The sequence below is a fragment of the Ruditapes philippinarum genome, unplaced genomic scaffold (assembly GCF_026571515.1).
Source record: "Ruditapes philippinarum isolate M1 unplaced genomic scaffold, ASM2657151v2 ctg340_1_1_1_1, whole genome shotgun sequence".
Taxonomy (NCBI): Eukaryota; Metazoa; Mollusca; class Bivalvia; order Venerida; family Veneridae; genus Ruditapes; species Ruditapes philippinarum.
In genome coordinates, this window is record NW_026859220.1 from 466,445 (window position 1) to 484,338 (window position 17,894).

Sequence of the window (17,894 nt, forward strand, 5' to 3'; positions counted from 1 at the left end):
GCAATCTTTAAACATAGCTCAGCTAAAGCGAACGGAATTTAATGAGTCTGGTATCAATGTTAAGCTAACATGTATATCCAGCCGAAAAGGTTCATTTTCCTCTTGTTTTTTTTACAATATTGAACAATTTACTGTTCTAACTGCATTCATATTGAAACACATATTTAAAGATTAAAACATATTATAAAACATAAAATGAGTATAGACATATAACACATAAAATGAGAAAAGAAATATAATTACACGCTAGATACACATTCCTAAAGAACGCCAAGACGGCAAAATTGAAAATAATGCAGACTTGGATTGAGCGAGTCTGTTCATTGACATGAAAAGTCCTACCTACTGTCTACGCTTCACCAGAATCTAAAACCTGCTTTGGTTCAATATGTTTCACAACCAATATCACTATTTTGTTTGTTTGTTTGTTTGTTTCATTTTACGCCTTTTTCCAACAGTATTTCAGTCATTTAGGCAGGTAGTTTCCTAACCATCGTTCCTGGAGAGTTACACCAGTACTAAACTACCTTCCTCCGTGCTAAACTACCAAAGCATCTCCAGGGGATCGAACCCACGCCAGAGAGGTAACTGGATTAGAAGTCATCGACTCTAACCCCTCGACCACGGAGGCGGTTATCACTATTTAGAAATTCCTGAATCTATTATTCTACGTTATGACACTTAAAGGCAAACTATTGTTATTTTCTTACATTCCTAAATGATTGTTAATTTGTTACACTTAATTCCGTGGTATAAAAAACATAAGTCCACGTAAGCTCGTATCCGTTCGTTCATCTGGTGTTATATTTCAGCAAAAAGAAATATTTGAATAATTAAAGATTCCCATTTCCATTCCATGTAAGCGATCTTTTTAGACTATCTTTATATTTTTAAATAAAAGGCAGAAACAATATATATATGTTATTCAAGACATACAAAAATCAAAAATGTAAAAATGCACCACAGAAATAGAAGTTTGGTTTGAACTTTTTGTATTATTCTTAGTGTTCATGCATAATATCATTTGAAATGTTCTTATCACTTCACTTTGTATCTGTTTCCTTTTTTTTTTTATTACATGCAAATGGTATGCAAATGTATATTAAACAAAACGTTTTTGACAATAATTTAAAATTTATCTGCATTTGATAAATGATCATTTCATTGCATTTCACCGGCAATATATACAACTGATAAAAGGTTAAGCACGCTCCGGAAATTTATAATTGGTTACGATTGAAAGCACTGTCATTAAGATGACGACTTAATTGAGAATTGACAAGTAGCGATACCAATTTAGTAATATTAAACATGCAAATTTATGAGTTTAGCTTATTCGCAACCAAATTATTGAAACATAAACAAATGTATTTGTACCAAAAATGTAAGTGTTTATAAATATGGTGTTGGAGCGTTTATAAAACATTTACTGGTTGATATTTATGGTATATGTTGACGATTACGTTATCTAAAACGACATGATGCAGCCAATTTTTAATAACGTTTGTAACCGCCATGTGCCCGTATAACAGTCTCAAACCTTCTGCTCATACTTCCAGTGTAAGGCGTCTAATGCGATTTTGAGGTAAATTTTGTCATTCTTGGTACAGAGCTTGTCCCAGTTGTTGCAGGTTGACCGCAGGTGGTCCATACCATTGCCGAAATAAAATTTAAAATTTCAGTTCTGGTCATGTCAAAATTGAGGCCAAATGCCGCGTAAAGGAAGAGGCGATCATCCGGGCACGTGGCGGTTACACACGTTATTACAAATCTGACTGCATCATGTCATTTAAGGTGACGTAACAGTCAACATTTACCAAACATGTCCACCAGTAACTGTTTTGTAATCATTCCAACACCAAACTTATAAGCACTTACATTTTTTTTTGTAAAAAACAACACATTTGCTTATGCATCAACACTTTTGTTAAGAATAAACTAAACTTATAAATTTACTGATTTATGATTAGATTACTGAATTGGTATCGCTACTAATCAAGTTACTATTTCAAAGGTCAATTAAGTCGTCATCGCATGATTTAAATATCAAGGGTGTGCTTAACGTATTTCTAGGTGTATAATACCCGGTGTAATGCATTCCTTTCATTTGAGCGTTTTTATCGACAGCGAATGCAATTTTGTATTACGTATTCCAATTATAATTCTGCAGTATTGTTTATATTGAAAAACGCTGGGAGTTGTTTGCTGCACATTTTTCGATTATTCATCTTTTTTAAAGCGAGAACAGTATGGCCTGGTTAACAAAAGCATAGTTTATCAAAGCAAGATTATATTTTTTATGGTCCTTCGGGACAATTGATGCCAGCACTATTAAGTGTTGAGAATTGAGTACCGCTCAAACCGGTACTGGGGGTGTGAGGATGTTGAACTTATTCATTATCCCTCATGAACTGACTCAATCAAACCGAGTCTGCAATTTTCATGTAATTTTGTGTATTTTCTTCTTTTTTGTACCCAACGTACAGTCACAACTAACCTCATGAGTCGGAGAAGAAATCAAATTATCAACATTTTCAGTTCAGAACTGGTATTGTGTTATAAGTAAAGGCATTCTAGGAGGAAGACAAACATGTTAGTAAGTAAAGATAGTTTCAGATAAAAGCCAGTCGTTTGTAAAACAGTCATCATTTCAACGACTGAACTCTTAAACTGGGCTTTGTAAGACTCGTATTCAGCAAATGCTCTCTGCCCGTTAATGCATGTTTGTCTGTAGTTTTACTTTGATTCTGTGCAAGCTTTGTAACGTCACCTTAGTGCAATAACAGATTACCCACTGTTAAATTTAGAAGGACTTATTCCGTTATTGCACTTAGGAGACGTTATGAGATTTATATGAATACTGGTGACTTATTTACACTTCATGATGCTGAATCTGTAAATATATTATCTTTATTAGAACAGTATAACCGTTTTTTTAAATATTTTTCATTATCCTTATTCAAGATTCGAGTCCCATGTGAAAAGCAACAATGTTACTTTTTCTGCATCATTGCAAATACAACAACAGAAGAAAGAACACTCATCAAATTGTTTATGTGACCTTGATATCAAAAATTGGAATTGTAAAATCAATTCCACTAATTAATTAATGGTTATTGGTTATTAGTAAGCATTTTCAAAATGAAATAAATCATGATCGACCAATTTAAGGTGATTCAAGATTATCAGCCTTGATTTTCACTTAGTGATTCCAAAGTAAAAGTAGGCAAAATTCATATAAAAACAAAGCCCACAATATAAAATGGCGAACTATTTGCAATTACATTTCAAAGTCAATGCTGTAAGGACCAAAATAAATAAAACTAAAAGTGATAACAATATTTACGTTTAATGCTCTTGCTTCTGAAGACCAAGTAAAATCTTTTGCAATGTTTTAAACACATTTCATGAATGGTAAAATCCAATTTAAAGACTGTTGTAGTGCTGGCAGAATCACCTTAATGTCGAAAATGCTTACTAATAATCACTAGCCAATTAGGTGTTTGAAATTAGTTTTATAAAACTTTCGAGTACACTGATAAAGTTTAGCCGATTTACCAAAGTAAATGAGTTGTGATTTATTTCTTTTGAAATACTACAATCCTATTGGACAAAAATATTTTCAAATACAAAGTAATCTTTTTTGTAAAGGAACAGCGTCAATCACAGACAGCATTTATTGATTTATTGTCAAATAGCTGTCATCATCCTAAAATTATGTTACTTAAGGGCCTCATCAGGTAAAGTAAATAGTAGATATTCATTTGTTTAATATCACAAATAGGGAATATTTTAATCTTGCTGTTGCATTTTTTTCTTTTGTTTAAACTAATTCACACTGTTGTCATACTCTCGAATAAAAATTGTTTTTCTGAAGTTAAACATGTCACTGTGTTTTAAGAAAACAAAATAAACGTTTATCTGAAAAGATAGTGCCATGTTAGAATATCATATTCTTTTTTTTTCATCGTTTTTTATTAACCTAATAAATAAAGTGTATTATTAACGTAATAAATGAAGTGTCAATTAGCTTGTCTATATTCTAACAACGGAAACGGAACAAGAGTTATGATGACTTAAATACCTAACGGAGATTTTTGGTGCAACAGGCGCAACAGACATATTTGTTTGCAAAACAGGCTCTACGTAAACTATGCTTGTTCGTAAAAAATGATTGAAATTAATGATATTACACAGATTAACAGAGTGAAACAGTAAGGTTTGTTTAAAATGTATCACAACTATTCGCAATAGTTTTTTTGAAGGATTTTGTAACGATTAGTTTGTTTATTACATTTAGTACTTTTATACCTAAATTCCCCGGTAAGTGAAATGTAAACAAATAAGCAATCTTGTGTTTAATCAAATAGTTTTATCTTTTATATATAAGTTAGAAATACGTAACAAAGAATTGACTATATTTAACATTTTATTGATAACTACATGTATTATTTGATATTACAGATATATTTTTGCTATATGTTATTCAACAGAAGAGTTCGTCCTCATAATAATTCGAACATTATGCAATTCGCACCAACATTTCAACCCAAAATTTATATTGTTAGGACACATGATTGCACCACCATTAGATAAGTATACCAATCACTTCATTTTTATTTGTTATCGAATTTATTATGCTTCCACAAGACCTTTCAATCTTTGTCGCAACAGACAAACATTTCAGAATTTCAGACATGGGATTACTCGTGTGAATTTATGCATAAGGTTCTACTTTTTCACAAAAATATGCAACTTAATTAGTAAACAACAGTCACATTCCAAGAACATGAAGAACAATTGATAAATGCGTCGGATAATCAAGGCTGATTTTGTACATTTTGGTACCTGTGCAGCATCAACATTTAACTTGTTCATTTGCTGACACAAAACACACAGTCAGATAAACATGGTGAACAGCTGAGTGTGCAGCACGTTCCCACGACACAGGTAAATCAGTCAACAAGTGTATTAGTGATACGGCTGTTGGGAGATGTTTACTGCATAAAGCTTTTTCAAACTAGTTTTTTCAAGAACCTTTGAATACCTTAGGTGCTATGAGGCATATCGATTTGTTCACTTTAAAGGTACTTTTGGTTATTTTTAGATGGGTCGCTTTGACATTTGAAAGTGTAAACAGCGATATTCATTCTTTGCATGTTAATGAAAAACATATGCAATAGTTAACATTAAATGTTTCTATCGTAACAACATTACTGCACACCGAGCGGTTCTGTTTTTAATCATCTTACAAGCTCTAAATCCACTTAATAAATTCAAAAAACATATCATTTTCGCTTGCACAGACGCTTGCACAGTTAGAAAAAAATAAATAGACATCGCAATCTTATGTGACGTTAAGTGTTGCGCACCGGAAATTAAATTATCAAAGCTGAAACATTTCTTTGACATTTAAACGGTTTGTACGATTTATTTAGTCAAGATATCTTTTCAAGTTGTGCATAGGAGTTCGTCTTTTGATAGTAAGTATTGCTCTTTTATACGTTTTACATATTTATTGGTCTGATATAGATGTTGTAAATAATTAAAGTGACAGGAGCAATTGAATCATTTTAAGTTTCAAAATTAAAAAAGCAGAAACCGTTTTGTCGAGTAACACTTTGATTGCTGCTCAGAAGTATTGCTCTACAGATGTTAAATTTACTAAGAAGTCTTACTTTAGGGACAAATTCGATACTACTAATGTAAAAAGGTAGTTGATTTACAGATGGGCACAACCTCTGTAGAGGTTAAGTCTCCAAATTCGTTCATAAAGCTTGAAAGGAGGTGAAAAAACTTCAATATGATATTGACGTACTCATTTAAATAGCAATGTAATTTAAATGTTATACAGAATCAGGTTCTGCAATACTAAAACAGACATTGATCAATAAATTCATTTGTTAGTTCTCTTAGCATTAAACATAGCAAATATACATGAATACGTTATATAAAGGAATAGAGCAGAAAATAACCGCCATGTTTTCAGAAATGTCAAAAACAAAAAAGCCATACGTAGTATCATGATTCATTTCATATTATTACCCCTCACTTTTTTCGTAATGCTAATTTCCCATAGGCCTCTGGGAGTTATTTATACTGTTAATGCAAGTGTACCACGTGACTAAGAATTTTGTACTGTTACATAGGAAACAGTATTTTTTAACAGTATAATATCTGGTCACGTGGTCTATTTTCTAAATCAAATGAAATAAAATGGCCGCCATTTTTCTCTCGATTCATTCTTATTTTAGACGTTCATCCCCGATAGGACATCAATTTCCTCTCTGGAGTAACTTTGACACCCATAACATTTAGTTGTTCGCACCCTGGTGTGCTTTTCGTGTATAAAATATCTTTTTGTTGAATAGTCAAAAAGTGAACATCCGTTTTCAACGGAAGTACTTGCAATGTAAATAATTATGTGTCAAACTGGAACATGCAGACGATATAAGCATGCAACAAAGGATTATTTAACAATTTTAATCAGTGAAACGTTACTGGTATGGTGGACAGACATAGGATAACATCCTTATTTTGTCAAGAACCATGCTAAGAATATTCTGGAAGCAGAAGGATCAGATTACACAGATCATAACCATGTAAATGGGTAAGTGTTTTGTTTTCTAAATAAAACCTAGCTTATTGTATGTTTATGATTTGTAGATATCATCACTTGCATAAAGAATAAAAGAAAAAGAAAACTTCTCAAGTGGGCCTTCTTAAAAGGTAAGGACAGTTTAGTTATTGTTACTCTTGGTTTATTTTTGTTACAGTTAGATTTTGTTGACAATTTCAGATCATAGCAGTATTTTTGTTCGGAGTATGAAAAATAAATAACACATGGGTTAGTGAGTAACAGTAAAATATCATCCCTCGTAAAATACTGTTACCTTCGGCTACGCCTCGTATAATATTGAGATCCTGTATAGTTTTATATCACAATTATGATGGTCAAATGACGATATATCAATAAAACATTATTTGTAAAATATTTCCGAATATACATTTCATGTAAATAAAATCTCTGCCAAATTGTTCAATAAGAAATGAAAGCATGTATTTCAAAGTTTATTTATTATGCGTATAAACATTGGCAGTACATATTTAACATATAATTCGATGTTTGAAAATTGTTTTAGAAGATAATTATTATATTATATAATGATATAATAATTAACTTAAGTGTTGTTACATTCTTAATTCATCATACAGGATTTTTTAATAATGTATAAGGTGGTTCTCCAATCTGATTTAAATCAGCTCTAAATAAGGATCCGCTTTTAGATCTGACCGTGGCCTGATACGAAATCATTTCTGTTTACTTGTCTCACAGCCGATCATCGGCGAGCTTTCTTTTTTTGAAAGCTATGTGGTTTTTAACTTTAACCCTTGGAAAATCTAAACAGAGTAAGTAATTTTCACGATTTCGAGAACAAACATGGCGTGTCCATACAGCCGACAGATAAACTGGCAAAACAATCTTGCCATTGATAATTGACTTAATGTTTTGATGTTAGTTTGTTAAAAATTACTTCAACATTATTTTTCTTATCAACACTTTGTTTAACAATAGCGGATAACGGTATTTTGATACTTGTTCTAATACCTATGAAAAAAACGGGTTTGTTTGCATGATTAAAAATAGCTTTCTCGTGACATCCATATTATAAAGAAGGCGAAATATATACGGTCGTCATCAGCCCGACATAAAGGAAATAAGTAGATCTGAATTTAAGTAAGATTGGATGGTTTTCTATGGTACAGTTGCACTCTTAATTTTCAGCAAATTAATTGAACTTACACATTTTATTGTGTTTATCTGTTCTATCCTGGCTGTAAACTACACATGCCATTAAAAGAATAAGTCAATGAGTTAAAATTAAAAACGTCTATGTCAATCAGCCATGTTTTTGATTAGTACTTAAAATGATTGACAAACTTTAATGCCATGGTAGCTCTTGAAATGTGTAATATTTTTTTTTCATTTAGGCACACTTTTTAAAACATCCTTACTGTTACTTTAGATAAAGATTTTTTTACAGAAGGGCTTCAATTACCACTATCACTTCCTTAGAACAGTATTTTAAATTAACCAGATAAAGACGAGACATCATAGTTTGGCTTCGGTTTGTAAAACTTAAATAATGAAAACGTTCTTGAGCATATTAGTTACACCATTTTCATATGGAAATGAAAATACAAAAACTATTCTGATTTTTTATTATGTAATTTGATGTTCAGTAGAATTTTTTAAGGCACGTGGGGAAGGATGTGGTTTGTGGCAGCGAATGACGTCACAGCAGTTTCAACAGACAAATTTTACTTGTGACAAAAATAGTTAAATGAATAATTCAGTATTGAATGTTTCATTAAATCTATACTATATTATACCTTAAAACAAACAAAACGATTAACGAAACAGTACAGTTGAGTACCTTATTTTTTTATGTCACATTCGTAATAAGATTAAAGGTTTTTGTTGCAATATCGAGAGCACAAAAACGCTGTGAAATGAATATTGATATTCCGAGGAAGGTATATTACATTTACTTAACAACAGATGTTTTACATGCAACGTTATTTACATATGATTCCCATTCTATCTCACAGGAAAGTAAAGATGGACAGAAAAGTATTGGTAGCTTTTTTATTTCTTGGACTCCTGGTTGCAATCTCGAATTGCGAATGCCAACCATATTGTGATATTGGTACGTGTTTATTTCTATTGTTTGACGTACATTGTAAATGATAGGTGATTCATTAAGGCATGCATTTTTATTCATATCGGCATTGTTTTCACTGTCATTCAAATCATTTCTGTATATTTATATTTTCATCGGTTATCATAATAAGTTTATTTTTTCTGATCTATATGTGTGCGATTTTTGTTTGGGTGGGAGGTTGGGTTTTAAAATACAAACTTTATTTTGACATCTAGTATAATCCATGTTGCTTTTTACAATCTATTATTATAATATCATTCATGATATTATAAATTTATTATCAATTTATAAGATTCACTGAAAAGATGTAATTTTAGGGCTAGCTCATCTAACACGTTTAATATTTTCCTCCAATTAAAGTTCCAGTATGATATGCTAAAACTTCTCGTATATATAAACCTTACATGTGATGCGGATCAATTATAACTTTGTGATTCAAACACATCTTTTAAATTGAGATGTATGATTTCATTTTAAATTTTCAGGTCCACCAGGCCTACGATCTGATGATTTGCGTGCAACAAATCACATCAATAAAATCATCAAACGTGAAGGTAATTTAATGAGGTGTTAACTTACTTTTAAAAGATCTTTAAGATATCATTCGTAAACAAAATCATTTTGACATAGCAGCTCATTAAAATTTGCCAGTCATGTAATTTCATACAAATATATATAGAATTAATATAGATTTAAGCTGCACAAAAATCATCATAGCTTCGATGCACGAGCAACGGTGAACTCCGTATGGATTTTAAAAATCTGATCATCGATCTCTCCGCTGAATTAATATGTGCTCAATACACCACATATATTAAAGCTAAAAAATATTTAACAGGGTAATTTTTGCGTGACTCTCTTTTGTCAACATTTTTTATTTTTCATATAATACATATCATTATTCAGAATCATATACAAAGTTTTTTTGTATTTGCAAGTTGGTATTACATCTCCCTTATGTAACAATGAACTAGCTTTATATAAACACCTCTATTAATGTCATCATCTGGAGCTTTTGAAATAGTCTAAATTCATATATAGCTTCATAACTATCTTGATAATATATTTCGATTATATTCAAACTAAAATATAGCTTACACATACATATAAATCGATACTTGGCTCGTAGAGCGACAGTAATAACACGAGTATTATCAGAATATTACTTTATTACTCTGTTGAATGATATTACTTTTTAAAACACATCATTTTTTACACTAAATGATCTTTACATAACATAAAATTAACACCTCTTGCTCCGAGCGTCTCTTATAGATTTCATATATCTTTGACGTTTAAATAGATACGATATATATGGGAACATAAGAGATATGAAAATACTTAAGCAATTTTCACGCATATTAACTCAATTAATGATGAAAAAGATGTGTTTAGACTACACTCTTCTGAATAGAAGCTACATTCTATGACTTGATATCATATCCCTCAGTACATTCATTTCTAAAATACATCTTGATTAATATTCCAATGTCCACTAATTAATAATCCGCGCGTGATGGTCGCCAATACTAGATTCTCTCGTTGATAGGACAACTCGGATTATTATAGCAAGTATGATTGATTGATGAATTAGACACTGTATTTTAAAGACCCCATTTGACTATAGAAAATGTTGCAATTATATATTGAGTTCACATATTTCCCGTGAAGTTATATATTTTCTTTGCGTGGTAAATCTATGAGACATACAAAACTATGCATTTTTATAAATCTAGTGTTAATTAACTAGTGAACATGAATAATAGCGCAAACATATACTCTCATATACAGAGATCCAAAGTGGGTACAAATATTTATGCGGCGATTGATATATTCTATCGATATAAGATCTCTCGAAGAGTGAATCTCTAGATGTAAACATAACACTTCTCTCTCAATGATAATCAAGACCTTTATATATGCCAGTTTAAAGAAGAGTAAAAAGACTGTTATAATGAATGTTTAGCGGTCTTGTGTAGTTTTATCGATTTCGCATCATAAACAACTGAAAATTGGTCAGGTTCTTGTGACGTACATATCCTCAGCTCCGATTATTATCTGGGTGTGAATATACAGCATAGTTACATAAAAATATCTCAATATGTGTATAACAATTCACCCACACAATTTTGATACAACATTTTCAAAAACGAGAGATGAATAATAAACAAACTCATTATGATGTTTTCCTACCGTGCAAGGGTCCCTCTTTTCTCTCGAATTTTTTTCTATATGCTATAGAGGACCACTCTCTTTTAATAATAATAGTTTAAAACTAGAGATCAACTAATTTATATACTGGAGACGTGGCTTATAATACCATAATTAGTGCCATTCTGTTGATACATATTAGTGTTAATACTATTATGAAACTTGAAAGCAACTATATTTTACGAAAAACTTTCTCTTCTTTGTGAAAGGTTTTGTTTATTCACTCTTTTCGCTTAAAAAAGTCAACCATTTCTCTATGATGGTACAATGAACAAGTCAAGTCCAAGTGAAAGCAGGATTATATTTATTGCAGTAAATCAAAATAATGCATCATTTTATTTTCTATCAACAGTCAAACCAAAGTAAAATTCTTAACAACTTCAACAAATACATTTCTTCAATTACTAACTCAAAAACTAACCAACTCAACCAACTCCAACTCAAAACCCCAACTCACTTCAAAACTCCTCAAAAACCAACCCAGCTAGAAAAGTTCCCAGTTTATATACCCTTCTGTTTGCGCAGCTAGGGTGGTGTGCAAAAGTAGATTGTCGCGCGACCCACTTGCGCTAACCAGTTTGGCACACAACTCATTGCGCGACCTGAATGTTGCGCAACCTATTTAAAGTGCTGACAATGCCTTAACAATGTTCAAAATGGCCTGCAACTAGTTCAGGTATACAGACTGTTGTACAATACAAACATAAGTACAAAAATACATAATAGTTATATAAATTTACATGTTAACACTCAATAGCATAATTATTATCTGTCCAATAATGCAACTTAATACATGTAATAGTGCAAAATACACTTGTATTAATAAAGATATATGTACTATATATGGCTTATAAGACCAATACACTTACTACTGATTGACATTTCTATAAACTTATAATACTGACTGATAATTCATTAAACAACAGAAATATAATCTCTCCAGCTTTACAACATACAGCTCAACATTTGAACCAAGTAACCTGTACATAGATAAAGCAGTAAGGAATCCCATTCATAAAATCTGATATGACCAAATTATGCTTTGTTAACAACAATTGAGATGCTGAAGGGCTAAAAATAACTTAAAATAGATAAATACAGAATCCCTAAAGAAAGCCCAACACGACAAAATTGAAAATGTTGCAGGCTCGGTTTGATTGAGCCTGTTCATGGACGGTACTGGAAAGTGCAAGTTACCGTCCACGCCCCCCAGCACCGGCTCAAGCAGAATTCAACATTTAAACATGAAATAGAAAAATTTTGAATTTAGAAACATCCGCAGATGTGTTCATACGGCGGTTATCATGGAACCTTCAATGTGACACAGTAGTGCCATTCCATGAAAAGCGGCGTATGGTCCCCAATTAAAAAAATACGTGTGCCCTAAACGAGAAAACAATGGGCGGAACTAAATAAAATGGAATTTTGAAAGGGGATCAGAGGTTATGAAGCCTGCGTATCACAGATAAGACGTCAAAAGACAAATTTAAAAAGCAGGCAACATATCCTAAGGGTGATTCAACATTATTCAAGTAGGAATATTGGAACCACCCAACTAGAAAATGCCGAAAAATTGAAACTAAAAATACCACAAGCACAACAATAATGTCGTGCTGAGCGATCATCGAGGATCGAAAATATAACATCATTGATTAAATGTACGGGGAGACTTTTTACAGCCGCCACACGGCACAAATAACACGGATGTGATCATAAAATAGATAAATACAGAATCCCTAAAGAAAGCCCAACCTTGTACTTTTAGTCTGCGCGACCTCTTATTGCGCGACCTCTCCATATTTGGAACTAGCATGCCTGGGAAAGCTGATTCTGCGCGACCTTTCCTATTGCGCGACCTTAAGTGTCGCGCGACCTTTGGCTGCGCGACCTTTCCAAATTTGGAATGAGGTATGCTCATAATCTAAAAATAACTGAGCTCTGCCAATGTTCTGGACTGTTAATGACTCAATTGTTTTACAACAAAAAATGAGTAAAAGTTAACATAAACATTTTAACCAGCTTAGAAATATTGTCCAGATTTACCATCCTAAAAGAATACTCTTGTAGTAAAAGATTAAGTTCAAATTTCATAACACTCTCCCACCTTTGGACTTTGCTTACTCCGGAAGCAAAACCAATTAATTTAGACATGTTAAGTTTTTAAATTTGAAACAAACCTTGAAAACTCTTGTTAAGTAAAATTGAAGTAATAATAAAAGAATAATATTGGTTCTTACATGTGAAAAACGACTAAGTATTATATGCTATTATGCAGATTAACATAAGCAAAACTGAACAAACTAACAAATAAGCATTATGGATTTTTATGAAATATAAAACATAAGTATTCTACTGTTCAATTAGATAAAATCCCATAACAGTTTTCCCTGTCTCTTCAATTTAATTCACAATCTCCAACACACTTTTGTTAAGTTCAGTAAGACATTTTAGAAAGTCACTCATTGCTTGTTTTTTTTCTGTTTGAATATGTCTAATTTCTTTTTGTATGTGTGAAGTTAAAGTTCTTTGATAGTCTTGAATGCTAGCTGCACTATTGTTTATTTCTTCCTGTAATATTAATTGTGTTTTATTTACTTCTTGTGTTAATTTGTCAATTTTCTTTTCAATGTTTTCCAAACGTTTTTCAACTGATATTTCGCTACATGATTTAGTGTGAGTCACTTTCTGCATTTTTATAAGTTCAGTTGTGGTATACGAACCTACCCAATTTGAGAACTTAATACACTTTTTCAGAAGAAATGTCACCATTTGGGTACAGACCTCCTGCATGTGATGTCTGTGCCATATCCTTCTCTTTGGTGGCATCACTTAAATCAATGTTATCCGCAGCACCAGACTTAGGCGCACGTTTCTCCTCCGTTGCCCTAAGTCTTCTCACAGAAACAAATTTCTCACAACCACGAAATTCCTGTTCAATTTGCCTGAGAAACGCTCCCAGATACAACGCAAAAACAAACAGAAAATTCAGCACTGATGCAGAACAGTCCCTTATTAAGTCGGCAGGAACACCTTTTCCTCTGACTCGCTTGACTTTCTTAGACACCAGTGGAACCACATCATCAAAATCTGCAAGTTCCGACCACTGTTCATGCTTTTTCACACATTCTTTACAACCTCCACACGGAAGCTCACTTAGAATTGAGTGACCACTATAACAAGTACACGAACAAGGGTCACACGGAATCCTCGACAAAAAGTCAGCATTTGCATGCTTAGTTCCCGTGCGATGCTCTAGCTTAAAGTCATATTGTGATAGCACTTCAAGCCATCTAGCCATCTGATGTTCTGGTTCTTTGAAGGACATAATCCATCTTAATGAAGAATGATCACTTCTCACTAAGAACGAACGTCCTAACAAAAACTGTTTAAACATAGTAACAAATGTAACAACTGCCAACAGTTCCCGACGTGTTACACAATAGCGTCTTTGAGCCTTATTCAAGCTTTTGCTCGCATATGCTATTGGCTTCTCAATAAACTGTCCAAGTTTTTCACTAAACTGCATTTGTGACAAAACTCCTCCTATACCGAAATTCGACGCATCGCAATCAAGTATGAATAATCCATCATCTTGAGGGTATGCCATGACTTCATCACCAGTCAATGCACTGCGTAAATCATCAAAACTTTTCTGAGATTCATCAGACCATTCGAATGGTTGTCCGGCCTCCAACAACCTATTTAATGGCCTAGCTCTTGTGGAAAAATCACGAATATATATCCTGTAGTATGAACAAAAACCAAGAAAGGATCGCAGAGTTGTTAAATCGTACGGCCTTGCCCAATTTGCAATACAACTAACTTTAGACTTTTGAGGGCTTATTCCCTCCTTACTAACTACATGTCCTAAGAATGACACTTCAGTTTTTAACAGAAAACATTTGCTTGGCTTCAGTTTCATTCCCGACTCACACAAACGCGTTAAAACTGTATCAAGCCTATCTAAATGTTCTTCAAATGTGCGGCCAAAAATTATCAAATCATCAAGGTATATCAGCAAAATTTCCCACTGAAGACCTCTCATTACTAATTCCATACATCGCTGGAAGGTTGACGGTGCATTACATAATCCGAACGGCATTACCAAATATTCAAATAAACCGAATTTTGTAGTGAAGGCTGTCTTTGGGCGATCAGCCTCATCAACTTCAACCTGATAATAGGCTGACAAAATATCCAAGCACGAAAAATATGATGATCCCCCTAAACTTTCCAAACAATCACTAATATTAGGTAAGGGGTATGCATCTTTTTCTGTTACGTTGTTAAGCTGACGATAATCCACACAAGGTCGTGTTGTTCCATCACGTTTCCTGACATATACTAATGGTGACGCCCAAGGAGAATTACTTTCCTGAATAACATTGGCCGCTAACTGATCTTTAATTATTTTCTCTTCTTCATTTGCGAAAGCTTTTGGTGGGCGCCTAGGGCGTTGCTTAATAGGCTTTGCTGCCCCAGTATTGATTTTGTGCTTAATTACAGATGTACGACCAAAATCATTTGGTGACTTTGCAAACACATTTGAATGCTTAATCAAAAGATTCTTAAGTTTCACTCTTTGATCATAATTAAGATTTTTCACTGAATTTTCATAAAGCTCATTTAAATGAGATGGAAGCTTTGAGTCACACTTTTCATTAACAAAACACTCATTTTTCTCACAAAAACTAACTTTTTCAGCATTCTCAATATATCCAAGAGTAGTATTAGCTTCAATTTTTACATTTTCATTGCTTATATTCATTAAACGAATTGGAACACAACCATTTTTAGAATGAGGGTTGACCAGTGTATGGCCAACAATTAAGCTATTTTCACTATCCTCACCTGTTTTTAATGGCGTAACAATTCCAAACTCAGTATCAATTTTGCCGCCAGAACAACTCCCTTCTATTATCACTTCACTATTTGCTGGTACAATGACTGATTTTGAACTTTTGACACGCATCACTTTGAAAACTGAAGATTGCATCAACGTAGGATACTTCTTTCCATTTAGACGCAAACCATTTTCTGCACTTAACACAAAATTATTTTCTTGTAAGATCAAGACCTAAAAGACCATCTTCTTGAATTGGTGCAATAAACACATTGAACTTAAATATATCCTTATGAATTTTAAAACTCATCACAGTTTTACCTAAAATAGGGAGATACCCTTCATTTGCAACTTCAAGCTTAAAATTTGGATCAATTTTCTCCAATGATGGACGAACATCAGAAGGCACACTATGATAGATATTAGAAGAAACAATAGTAACAACTGCTCCAGTATCTACTACTAAATTTGCACTGATATCACCAAATTTTACAGGTAATAACAAAGATAATCCATTGCAGGTATCATTAAAATGAATTTTTATCACTTTTTCACTATGATATTGGACTAACGCAAGGCCGTCTGCCTTAGTCCCTCCTAGTTTTCCGCTTTATTTTTATCACTCTGCTGACTCGTGCAATCACGTGCATAATGACCTAAATTATGACACTTATAACACTCAACAGTAGATAAATCCCTTCTTTTGAATTTTTCTGGCTGCATATCTGGCTTTTTAATGGCAGACAGAATTTCATCAAATTTTTTATCTATTTCTTTCTTGAAAGACAAAAACTGCTCTTGAGAAACATTGTTGTTCCCTTGTCGAACCTTGCGAACTTTGGTGTTTGCCTTAGTTTCATCCTTCAAACTATAGTACGTCTCCAGAATCTCGCGTGCATTTTCGATACTGGTCGGATCCTTCATCCCTATAGCCAGAGCCATCTGGGAGTCACCCATACCTCTAATAAAATGCCATAAACAAATTGTACCAATAGTATGATCATCTGCAGTGGGGTAGCCCTTTCGAACCAGACGCTTTATATCTGCAACATACTCCACGAGTTTGTCCCTTGAGTGAAGCTTTACATTTTCGAGCTCCATCAGATAAGAGGCAGTAGAACGTCTTTCTACAAATCTTGCTGCTAAACATTGCTCAAGCTGTGTGTAAGATTGTTGAGTTTCAGGACTGACCTGGTTGAATACAAACTCTGCTGCATCATCACTCAGACTATTCAGCAAGCGAAATGCCCTCTCTTTATCACTCCATTGGCAAGTCTCAGCCAACACAGCAAATTGACGTATGAATGCAGTGTATGATGTTTTACCATCAAAAAGAACCTGATTTGGTAGTGGAACATTATAATCCCGAAAATTTCTATGGTTACTTTCTCGTAATGCAATGTTCTGAATGCGACTAAGTTCAACATCTCTTGATTGTAAAATATTTTGTAATTCATCAATTTCATTTGACAATACTTGGATTTGTCTGTCTCTATTCATCTGAGTTGTATGATATAGACTGTTCAAATTTTCCTTATCTCTTCGAAGTTGATCATTTTCACTTTCTATAATTTCTTGTAATCCAACTTTTTCAGTTTGTAAAATTTTGACAGTTTCATTTAATTTATCAATATTTGCCAATGCAGCAGTTAAATTAGCTTGTAAATCATCATTTTCATCAATTTTTTCTGGAAAGTTGTTGACGTAAATCCATTGTAAGTTCTGAATTTTCAAGACGTGATGCCGATGCAGATCTAGCAGATTTCTTAGGTCCCATACTACTGACTTTCTTCTAAAACCTGAGTGTCATCGTCTAACATAGAAGCACGTAATTTTGCATTATATGACTTTAATTCACTGATTTCGTTACTTTTAATTTCTAAAATTTCATTCACTTTGTTACAAAAATCACTAAATGCACTTGTTAGATTTTCACTATGACATACTAATTCTTTGGAGATATTTCCTTTTTCTAAACAGCACAAAGAAACAGTCTGACGCAATGATTCTAATTCCTTTTCCATTTTTTTGTTAGTTCATTACACTCAAAAGTAGAAAAAATCAAAGTCTTTATCCCTATGCTGAAGCATGTTAAAGTCCTTATCCCGACGCTG